This window comes from Mus musculus, chromosome 18 (assembly GCF_000001635.26).
Source record: "Mus musculus strain C57BL/6J chromosome 18, GRCm38.p6 C57BL/6J".
Lineage (NCBI taxonomy): Eukaryota > Metazoa > Chordata > Mammalia > Rodentia > Muridae > Mus > Mus musculus.
The window spans coordinates 51326853-51339704 of record NC_000084.6 but is presented as its reverse complement, the minus strand read 5'-3'; positions in this window follow the sequence as shown (position 1 = coordinate 51339704).

Genomic DNA, 12852 nt, shown 5'->3' with positions numbered 1-12852 from the left:
TGCTCTGTGTGTTCACTGCACTACCTTTTATTATCAGAAAAACTGCAATCCACTGGAGTCACTCAATCAAATCACATTTAATAAGTGGGTGGAAACAGGAGTCTAAACTTTCTAATTCAACTACTATTTCCTGAAAACCACCTTACATACATAACAAAGATAAGGAATTACACATTATGAAGCAGGGTTCAGACAAAATGTTTCTATAATGTTTTTCTTTCAAATATGGGAGGCAATAAGTCTAAAGGAATAGGGTATTTTATTATTCCATATTTTTATAAAACGAAAGGCTATTCATTGTTCACTTAAATTAAAACATGATATGGCAAAACATTCTAAGTCTATCACAGAACAGTCGAAGGCATTATTTGAGAAAACACTTATATTTCATGTGGAAGAAAAAGCATAAAATTGTGAAAAAAGGGCATATTCCTATCACGTGAAGTCAATTATTTCAAAATTATTGGTATTACGCTTGTTTGATAATTTCTCAAACATAAATTATATAAATAGACAAAGATAACAAGAGTGCTATGTATTTCTTCTGTAGTAGAGAGTTGAGTCCAGAATATAATTTGGCATAGACTGAGATTGAGACAGCACATGTTAGAATATTTGCTATCTGTTTAGATATAAGATGTAAATTATTTTACTATAAATCAAATAATAAGAGAGGTTTTAGAGTGATTTAATTTTCCTATTTGTGTAGCATGCAGATGTGTATGCTTTTACTTGGATAAGCAATGGCAACAGATCAACAAAATTTAATCTACAATTTCAGTGGGACAGGTATAGAATAAAGAATAAAATATTAAAAGGAAAACAGTCAGGGAATAAACGAGAATGAATAACATGAAAAATCTGAGAAATCATCATAAGAAAGAATGCGAAATACTAAGTCCATTATTACATCCTCAGAATCTAAGCTCCTACCAGAAGATTGAGGAACAAGAAACTGATTTATGGGTCTTATTTCTAAGGTTGTGGATAATTATTTTTTGGATGAATTGACAAATGTAATATCACTAAGATAAAATAAAATGTACAATAAATGTTTTCCCCAATTTGGATCTCTAAATAGCTGATAAATTTCCTACAATATAGAAGCTTTATAGAAGTCTCATTGCCAATGAAAAGATTTTATAGACTTCCTTTACTTTATAAATTTTTAAAAAATAAAAAGTGAACTTGACAAGTACTTTATTATAAATGAATTTAGATTTAAATCCAACCAGAGAGCATATCTGATGTTTTCACTTTAACATATGCAACATCTTACCTCCCATAGAAAATCAAGTATGTTTTAAAGGAACTTAATTGAATATGAAATGTACTGAATACAGGGTTTAATAAAGCTGCATATTAGTTTGTTGCTAGAATATCTATTTTTAATTATTCACACATAATTTTATATTTTATTGCTTTTTTATTTTATTGTGTATTTGATGATGTGTGTGCATGAGAGAGAAGGAGAAAGAGAAAGAGGGAGAGAGAGAGGGAGGTGGAGAGAGAGAGATAGAGAGAGAGAGAGAGAGAGAGAGAGAGAGAGAGAGAGAGGAGTTGTGTGTATGACTGGTGATCTGGAGGTCAGAAAAAAAAAATCAGATCCCCTGAAAATTGAGTTATGGAGAATTGTGAGCAGCCATGGAGATTCAGGTGATTAAACCCAGGTCTTCTGAAACAAACAAACAAACAAACAAACAGCAAGTAGTCTTAACTACTGAGTAATCTCTCCAGCCCAATGTTATATTTTTATATATAAATAAAATCATTGAAATTTCTTTTCTTATATATGCTGTAATAGTTTCATAGATTTTCCTCAGATTGAGTCATGCATTTCATAAGAGAAAAACTGGCATTTGTGGTACTTCCACAATATGTCTCAAATCATAGTCATACTTACAAATGGATTTAATGAGAATGAAATGTTCATGTGAGCTAGAAATCCAAAACACCTCTCTTCTTTTGTAATAAAATTAAACAGGAAAATCTATTTTCTGACAACATAATTGAAAGTTACCTTGAAGGAATTAATGTATCAGATAATGTTTTAGTGTTGTTTGCTATTTTGATACCAAGGGCCAGAGTAAAATATAGGCTGGAATGTAATACCACACACAGTTGAATAAAAAGCATTGTCACATTTGTCTGTAATGTTATGACTATAATATCAGGGTCAAGATTCTGGTGTACCAATCCTATTAATTCTAAAATTACCATTTGGACTTTAGAGTTTTTCTTTTTTAAATGCATGTCCTAAACAACAACCAAAAAAAAAAAAGGACAAAATATTCTGCTTCAAAAATTAAATCATGTGAACTTATGATGTTCAATGTAGGTTTATCAAAATTTGGACAGAAAATTGAAGTGACATATTCCCTATAATATGTGATAATAATATACAAGAATATTTGTTCTCTGGTCCTCTTCTTATCTAAAGGCTACTGTCAGAATCCCAATAACAGACCTAAACACATGTACATTAATGTTATAAATTTCATTGCTTTTTTAAATTCTTTACTGGATAATATATTTTCCAGACTTTATTATAAAGTCCTTCAAAGTTGGATAATATTTGCTGCAGGTAATATTTGCTGTCTAGCAAAAGCTGAACCCATGTACTACCATGGTGATGAGTCCACACCTCTGCTATATACCACGAAATCCTGAAAATAGAGTGGCTTCTCTCTTGGTTCAGATGAAACACGGATTCCAACTACATTGCCATTTATTTTTATTCACATGCTTGACTTAGGAATAAGTGTTAGATACAGTGCTGCCCAAGGAGAGGCCAGAGAGAGCCTTTAGAGTAATGACAGGAGATGCTTAGTAAACCTTAGGAAAATAAGATACAGGAAAGAATGAACACTTACCTGCTTTCAAGACTTTGAAGTCTTCATTGATCTGCAAGTGTAACAAAACTTATACCATCATATTGGAGATTTATAGACCTACCAAGGACAGAAAGAGAAACTTCTTTCTTCCCTCTACTAGTGGCTTTCTTCCCACTGTTAGCTGCTGAAGCCTTGTAACATTTGGGCATGAAAAATGCTTGAGTTCTTTATATGTAAGTCTAATTTGTTGGAGTTGTCTGATATCTGAAGTGATTGTCAACCTAAATAGCACAGGTTTTTGTACAATATCAAGATAAACTTCAAATATGTCAAATAAATAGTAAATTGAATTTTACTATAGAATGCGAACACTAGACAAATTTGGTACACACACACACACACACACACACACACACACACACACACACACATATATATATATATATATATATATATATATATATATATATATATACATATGCATCAGTGAAATATATAATAGGAGTTCTGAAATAGCATCTGCAAAGTAAATGTCCAATAACTGAAACTCAAACAAGCAGAAGTCTTATAAAGGTAACGCATGGATTCCAAAAATAATTGACCTTTTGTTTAATGAAGAATGCCTTTCTATATAGAGAAGGAGCAAAAGCATAAAATCTCATTGTTATTTTAAACTTAAACTACTCAATGGAAAGCACAGGTGATACACAAAGCAAACCTCATGCAGTTTTGATTTGGATATGAAGCAATACAGCCTTAAAGTTGTCCATAAAGGTCCTTTCTGATGCTGAGATTTAATTAACACTCCTGGGTCTGACTGCTATGCTTCCTCTTTGAACACTGGTTCATAAAGAGCAGAGTCATTGAGGGCACCAGGTAGATATCATACTGATCATTTCACAGTAGAAATATTTCACAATGTTCTTATCAGGCCATTTTCTTTGTAAGTCAAATGCCTTCATCTCTTTTGACTGTTACCAGGATGGAAGACAGAGCATATATGTGTGACAGGTAGCCTTGACATGTTGGTTGTGGCCAGTAGCAAAGTAGGAAATTAAAAATAGACACATGTAAGAGAAAGTTTTGTGTTTCTGTGCAATTTCTCTTGAGCATTTATTAAATCAATCACTATAATTATTTGTTTATGAGTTTCATTGACAATTTTGAAAATAAATGTTGATAACCAGAAAAATTAAAGTTAATGGATTCAACAGAAATAAAATATATAAAACTATAATATTTAATTTTAGAAATATTTTTATATGTTTGTAACTATATACATATAGTTTCAGCTCCTAATTTTACAAGAATGTAAAGGGGCTAATAAAAAATTGAAATCCTTTGAATCATTAATTCTGAGTTGGGGTTGGTATTATCAATTATTAGTATAGGAACTTGTTATTTTTAGTAACATGTTCATCACATTATAATACAAGCTTTCAATTTAAAATAATCATCAAATAATGAGTAAAATGGTTATTACAATTACTGTTAGAGTAAAAATTATGAATAAATTAATCCTTTCCATCATCTTTTTCTTCAGCTGTTTGCAGTGCCTGGTGTGCAGACATTACGATGTGTTCACTCATTTGTAAGGTCTGTTTACTCTCTCCACCGCTTATTAAGTTTTCACCCACTCAAGGGTTATACCAGCCAAAGATGTGACAGAATTAAAAGCGATGCAAGTGTAACTGCTGGAACATATAGCATCAATTTGGTTTGTAACATAAGGAAGAAAGAAAAGCAGAAACTTAGGATTATGAAGCTCAGATGTTTTACAGATGTCTAATGGAGATTAATTGATTAGATAGAAACCATGGAATGTCACCATGGGAAATAAACTGAAAAATAAATAGATTTAAAGGAAGAAAATTAGAATTGACTGCATTTCAAAAAAAGAGAAATTCAGTGGCACTATGGGGAAATGACTAACACAGGTGAGAAGCACTCCATTACAAGGTCAAGGGAGATGAAGGGATTGGAAAAGGACTGAGCACAGAAGAAAGACATTTTTGATGCATTAAAGACAAAAGAAGACTTGGAAAATAATGCTAGTACTATTTTTTTGTATTTACATTTTTTGCATTTACATATTTCTCTCATTGGAATATTTTTGCAGATGCTTTTAAATAGACTATTCTAATTTATTTAAAATTTATGATGAGCACACATGGAGGGCACTTTATATGTGAGCCACTTTTTTTTTTTTAAAGATTTATTTATTTATTATATGTAAGTACACTGTAGCTGTCTTCAGACACTCCAGAAGAGGGGGTCAGATCTCGTTACGGGTGGTTGTGAGCCACCATGTGGTTGCTGGGATTTGAACTCTGGACCTTTGGAGGAGCAGTCGGGTGCTCCTACCCACTGAGCCATCTCACCAGCCCGTGAGCCACTTCTTGTTACTATTATATCCAAATGCCAGTCAGAGTCCCATGCAGGAAAGGGCCTTATGGTGCACAGCCAGCTGGAAGAGAGCATAGATGACCTCAGCCTCCAGCCTCTAGAGAGAAGACCTGCACAGATGAATTGGCAGCCTTTGGAGCAACTTCCTGTGTTCTTCCTACTGAAGAGGATTAGCAGGAGGTACAGGAGCCAACTTCAAAAGACAAAGTGTTTTCTGCGGTTTTCAAACATGAAGAATAACAAAAGAAACCAAGTCCAGCACTTGCTTATTTGACTTTATACACACCACTCTTGTCATGGCTGTTTCTTTTCTATGAACTCTTAATACACTTCAGGCAAATGACTTGGTATTAGCTTAGACATGAAATTGTAGTCCATGTTCACAAGAATATGTAAGCATAATGTTCCAAAATGTAACATTAGCACATTGTTTGGGAAATTAATATAAATAAATAAATTCTAATTTAATTTAAGTTTCTGATTACATATGGAAAATATCTGTTTACAGTACATGATACCTAATTATTCCATGAGTAGTTTGCCTTCATGTCAATGTTTCTTTATTTTATGAAGTAGTAATCAATCCGAATGTGGAAGTTGGATTTCAGAGCAGTTTCCAAGACCACTTCATGGAGGCTACATTACAGATTATAGGTTTTAGTTATAAGAAATTACATGAATACTTTAAAAATATATCAAAGCTATTGCATATCTTATGAGCAAATGTAGGGCAGTGGTGATATCCCAGTTTATAAGTTCCTGGCTTATGACCATGGGGACCTAAATTTGATCCCAAGAACCCACATGAAATAGCTATGTTATTGATCTTCTAATTCCTTGCCCGAAGAGGTAGAGATACGGGATCATGTGGGCAACATTAGACAGCCAGACTGGTGTAATCAGTGAGTTTAAGTCAAGTTAGAGACCGGGTCTCTAAAGATCAATACAGATAACACCTCTAAAGTGACAGACATTGTTGTTCTCTGATCTCCACAAACATCTAGACTTAAGTGTACTCATGTACACATGTGAACAAACACACACACACACACACACACACACACACACACACAATGACAGACAAAAACAAATACAGCTCTATGTATTCTGCACTAAATCACTTCTGATGAAAAGTAATGTTGATAATAACTTAGAGTACAGTCATATACCTTACATGATGAAATTCTATGTTTGATTTATATCCTATCTAGAGCTCAAGAAGACATCTTTACAAAAATAATAGGACAAGTTTAGAAGATTTATATTTATAATTGTTGCCTATATGTAAAATACTTGTGTGAACACAGGGTTACTAGAAAGACCCACAGGTTTTGTAATATATCAAAACTGTGTCTAGAGAGTGGGTTTGAGGCTTTTCTTGTACTGGAGATACGCTGTGAAAAGATTGGGTTTATGTCAGATTTACTCAGATTTCTTCCTAGGTCTCACTCATCTTCATTTATCGTAGCATTTAATATTTAAATACCACATCCTCATATGGCTCTCAGTTTAATTGATCCATTTCACAAGTATAACATGTATGGAAAACAGGCACAAAGGCTCAGCAATAACTGGTGTCAAACTAATAGAGATCCTAGGTTTGGACTCAGAGCCACTTCAGAGCTTTGGGCTCTCAGATGAGATACTAACTATATTTTGTACTCAGACTCCTCACTATAATTTGAATGCTTAATTACACACCCATTAATGTAAAATAATAAAACAACTGTCTAAGATATTTAGTTGATTTAATTAAATGCATCTCATTAAGACGGGAAAATAAAATAGACATTGGAGCTGGAGGGAGGGAGGTAACTGGGTGGGAGAAGGAGTAAGGAGGGGAACAGATGAGGGGAGGAATCAGTTGTGGGGACAGGGGAGTGGAAGATGGCTGGGAGGGAGAGAGAATTTGGTGGGGAGTGTCTCCGGGACTAGCTTGAGACCTGGGATGAGAGAGCCCCTTCAAGACTATGGGGTGACCATAACTGAGACTCCTAGTAGTGGGGGATATGGAGACTGAAGTAGCCAGCTCCTGTAGCCAAGAGGGACCTTCAATGAAGAGAGAGGGACATCATCCTACCCAAAAAACTTTCCACCTAAAATCTGTCCTGCCTACAAGATGAGGAGAGATAAAGATGGAGCAGAGATTGAGGAAATGGCCAATCAATGACTGTTCCAACTTTAGAGACAAATAACCCTTGACATATAAATGATGCACTGCTATACTTGTAGATTGGAGCTTAGCTTAACTGGGTCTCAAGAGAATTCATTCATCAGAAGATGGAAACAGAGGCAGACACCCACAGCCAAACATCAGGGGGAGCTGTAGGGTCATGTCAAAAGTGAGCCAGAGGATCAAGGACACCACAAGAAGACCTAGATAGTCAAATAACCTGGACCCATAGGCTCAAAGAGACTCAGCCACTAAGTTAAGAGCCTACCGGGGTTGAACCTAGACCACTTACACATTTGAAGCAGATATAGACCTTAGTCTTCATATGGATCTCTTAACGGTTGGAATAGTGTCTTGGGGTGGCTGTCTCTGATTCTGTTGCCTGCCACTGGATCCTCTTCCCCTAGCTAGGCTGACACGTTTGGCCTCAGTGGGAGAGGATGTGCTTAGTCTTGCTGGGACTTGATGTCCTAGGGCTGGTCAATACCCAAAGGCATTGGTGCTCCTTCTCTAAGGAAAAGGGGAGGGGTGATGTGGGGTGGAAGTTGTGATGGTGGGACTGGGAGGAAAGGAGGTAGGTGGGGCTGCTACCTGGAAGTAAAGTGAATAAATAAATTATTGAAAGCAAAATCAAAAAATATCCTGACATTTATTTTATATTTTTCACACAAACTACTGATTTTTACCCTTTAAAAGTTGGTAACACTATTATGTTAGTTTTAATATGTCTTATATGTATTAGAAAAAATAATTTCCCTCTGCACCTGAAAATTTTCTAGATAGTTAAGCACATTCTTTTTAATAGCTTTTGAAAGAAATGTTAAGTCTTGGAAATGCAGGGACTGTAGACATTGTATGCCACATTGACACAACAAGGTTGCAAAAATAAAATTTAAGGAGTCTTAAACTAGAGGGTGCAACTAAGCAGTTACTGAATGTGTTTGTTTTGGGCATGTCCAGATCACATTTTACCTAATTGCAATGTCATCAAACTCCTCTCATGTTGTCACAGACTAGAAAATATTATTTTAATACTCTCTCTTTCTCTCTCTCTCTCTCTCTCTCTCTCTCTCTCTCTCTCTCTCTCTCTCTCCTCTCTCTCTCCCTTTGTGTATACATGTGTGAATGTGTCCCAATCTTTATAATGCCCTAACCCAATCACCTTCCTACCAAAACAGACTATTGTCACACCTGGAATAATGGTGAAATGAGGTGGGATGTACCTGTCACACTATTTTTCACTTATAGTAATTCCCAGAATATCTTTATCAATTTAAAATCCCACCATCATTATACAAGTTCTCATTTTCTCTGTACCCTACAAATTCTTATCAGTTGATGTTCTGACAATAACATCCTAACAGGTGTGAAGTTGTAGCTCTCTGTAGTTTTGATTTGCATTTCTCTGTTCACTTAATGATAACTAGTTATGCTGGATATTTTAAATGGTTTTATATTGTCTTTATAAAAATGTCTACTAATTCCTTTTGCCAATTTTTAATCTGGATATTTGTGAGTTTTATTTTAAATTTCATTCACTAACATTTTGTGATATTCTTATTATTTTAAATATTAATCGTGTGTGTGTGTGTGTGTGTGTGTGTGTATGTATCTAGTAGTATGCAATTTGTGTAGGTCATTTCCTGCTTTACCTGGCTTTATACCTGGTAGCCTAGTGTGTGGTTTTTACAGGTCTACAAAAATCTAATTTCTTTCTAGTTCTTGTTCCCATAAAGCTGGCAAGCCAGTATCCTTTATTTGACTTTTCCATAAGTTCAGAATTGTTCTCAGCCTAATCAACATAAAGAAGTAGACTACTGGGAGCTGAAAGTCATAGCAATCAGCATTTTAGATACATTATTATGCATTTATTTCTCATTCCACCAGTAAAAAAATTCTTAAAAGACAAACATGATTATGATTCTGCATTAGTTTATACAAAATATGTAGAAAAATAAACAGTGACTTGTAGTTTTGATAGACAGAATCATGGTTTTCAAAGATGTCCATATCCATCCTCAGAATGTGTTGGTGAACTTTCATATGTTAAGTAGGAATTTAGATTGTAGATGTGAAAGCACTGTTAACTAGTTACTTGGGGAATTATAAACTGTTTTAGATTTTCCATGGTGGTCACAAGAATTCATTAAACATCGACAGGAAAATGGAAAGGCCAAAGTGAGGTTGATTCAATATAGAGGGTCTCCCTTGGTACATTGCTCTCTCTTTGAATGAAGGAAATAGCCAAGATCCAAGGTAAGTTGACAGACTTTAGATTCTGGAAGAAAGTAAGAAAGTGGATTGCCATCTGAAGTCTCTAGACTCCCTGATTTTAGAACAGTTCCTCATCTGAACTTCTATTATATCTATAAGTTAATGTGCTCAGGTTGCTTCATGCCATTATTTTTAAAATGAATCTGCAAAGGCAACAGATTACAGTAGTGACCAACAGTATGAAGACAAACGTATCTAATAGGATGCAATGTGTTTGCAGTAAGCTGGGTGAATGTCCATGCACACTGGCCAGGAAGGGTCACTGGGAGGCTTAACATTTTTTAATCCTTCTGCTTTTAGGTGACCCATATAGTTTGTTGATTATCAGTACATTTTACAATAGATATTTTTATCAGAATACTGAGAGTGTTTGGATGAGTCAGCAATCAGTGGTTATACAGAGATTCTCTTCCTTGCTGGTCGGCCAACATATTTTAAAACATTTTGTATTCATTTTTCAAAATGAATATACTCAATAATACACTTACAGTATAAAGAGATTCATGCACACACAAATATAAATATAGATATAGATAGATATACATATAGATATGCATGTGTGTGTGTGTGTGAGAGAGAGAGAGAGAGAGATTCTTTTACATTACTTTTTTTTGCTGAAAAGATTCTTCTCTCATACAATATATTCTGATTATAGCTTCCCCTCCCTCCCTCCTCTTAGTTCCTCCCCATCTCACCTTTCCTACAGATTCATTGCAGTTTTGCCTCCTATTGTTAGAAAAGAACAGGTTTCTAAGAGATAGCAACCAAACATGACAAAATAAAATACAATATTATAAAGCAAAATCTATCATATTGAAATTAGACAAGGCAAACCAACAGGAGAAAAAGAGTCTCAAGAACAGGCACAAGTGTCAGAGGCCCTCTTAGTCTAACAATCAGGAGTCCCATAAAAATACTACATTGGCAGCTACAATATACAAGTATGCAGAAGACCTGGTACAGACTCTTGTAGGCTGCTTGCTGCTTCACTCTCATGTGTGCCTTGCTTATTTGATTCAGAGAGCCTTGTTCTCTTCGTGTCCTCCATCCATCTTGGTTCTTCCAAGGCTTTCAATCTCCTCTTCCACAGGATTTCCTGAGCTCTGAGAGGACAGATTTCGATAGAGACCTCCAATTTAGATTCTCTCTCAACATAATGTCTATGAGTCTCTGTATCACTTGCTGCCACAAGGAGCCTCTCTGAGGATGACTGGATAAAGCATTGATCTATGAGTATAACAAAATAACTTTAGGAGTCATTTGGTTGACTATTTTTAGACCAGTAGTGTTTAGCTTTACTCTAGGTCTCTGGGCTCTCTAGTCTTTGGTTCTTGATTACCCAAGCAGTGTTGGATATGGGTTCCTTCTCTTAGAGTGTACCTGAGGTAAAATCAGACATTGGTTGGCCACTCTCGTATGTTCTGTGCTACTATTGTCCTAGCATATTTTCCAGGCAGGGCAGATTGTAGATCAAAAGATTGGTGGTTGTGTTTGTGTCTTTGTTCCTCTGTTAGTAACTTGAAGAGTACTTTCTTACACCACAGATGAGGACGTATGAGTGAACACTCCATGTAGGCACCAGTTCTACTTCTCTAGGTTCAATGAGTTCTGTGGTCATATGTTTACAAGGCATGTCATTGTTTACTTCATCTTAATTTAATAGTCACATACAAGGTATTACATGTAAATGTTCTCACTTGGTAAATATTCCTATAAACTTCTACTTCCAAACTATGCAAAATTATGAAGTTATATCCAGCTACCAATCCAACTAGACTGTTTTAGGAAAACAAGTTTAAAGATCTTGCCAAAGCTTGTAGGAGTAACCAACCAATATCTGATTTGACTTAAGGCTCACTACACATGATGCAACCCATACCCAACACTGCTACTAGAACCAAACACTCCTGTTCTACTACAGGAATATAACAATAAAATGACTACTAATGACAATTTGCTATACTCATAGATCAGGGCATTACTTAGCCATGATCAGAGAACTTTCCTCCTGCAGAATATGGAAAGAAATACAGAGACCCATAGTCAGACAATATTAAGAGAATGAGAGATCTTGGATCACTCAGTCCTAAATAGGATGTCTCCATCAAGTTCTTCTTATTGTTCAGGGAACTATACAGAAGAGGAGGCAAAAAGAATGTAAGAGCCAGAGGGAATGGAGGATACTACAAAACCATGATCAGTGCACAGTTGAACTCACAGAGACTCGAGACCTGCATGGGTACAAAACAACTGAGGTTCTAGAGCTGAAAGAAGTGGACAGGTGCCCTAATCTCTAACTCAAAAGCTATCTCCAGTTGATAAGCACTTGCAAGTGAAATTTTAGTTTCTTCCAAGAGTGTCTTACTGAGGAAAAACTACTCTTAAGCATAGGCTACATGCTCAGCAGTAGATGACCAACAGAAAATAAATTCAATAGCATCTTTGGAGGTCCCTTGTCTCATAAGGTCATGGGAGGGCTCTTATCGTTTATATAGTTTCTTTTTTGTTTGTATGGGTTTTTGTTTTTTGGTTGGTTCGTTGGTTGGTTTTTAGAGACATGTTTTTTCTGTGTAGCCCTGGCTGTCCAGGAACTCACTCTGTAGACCAGGCTGGCCTTGATCTGCCTGCCTCTGCCTTCCAAGTGCTGGGATTAAAGGCATGTGCTACCACTGCTCAGCTAGTATCTTTTTAAATTAATTTTTCTCATCCTACTTTTTCTTTATGTATATATTATGGATTCCTGTTTAATGTTTTCATGGAATTCCTAAATGTGCAAATAAGTCTTTCTCTCTCTCTCTCTCTCTCTCTCTCTCTCTCTCTCTCTCTCTCTCTCTCTCTCTCTCTTTCTCTCTCTCTGTCTCTCTCTTTCCCTCTCCCTCTCTCTCTTCTCTCTCTCTCTCTCTGTGTTCGTTCTCTCTCTCTCTCTCTGTGTATGTGTCTGTGTGTGTGTGTGTGTGTGTCTGTGTTCTCTCTCTCTCTCTGTGTGTGTGTGTGTGTGTGAGTCTGTGTCTTGGGACTTATCTTGGGCTCTTTCCTTTTGTTTGCCTTGTCATATTCTGGTGTTGTTGATTTTGTTTTATCTTACCTTATTTTATTTTATTATTATTTATTAAAATGTTTTATTTTCTAATGAGAAACAAATTATCTATATGGATGGGTAGGTAG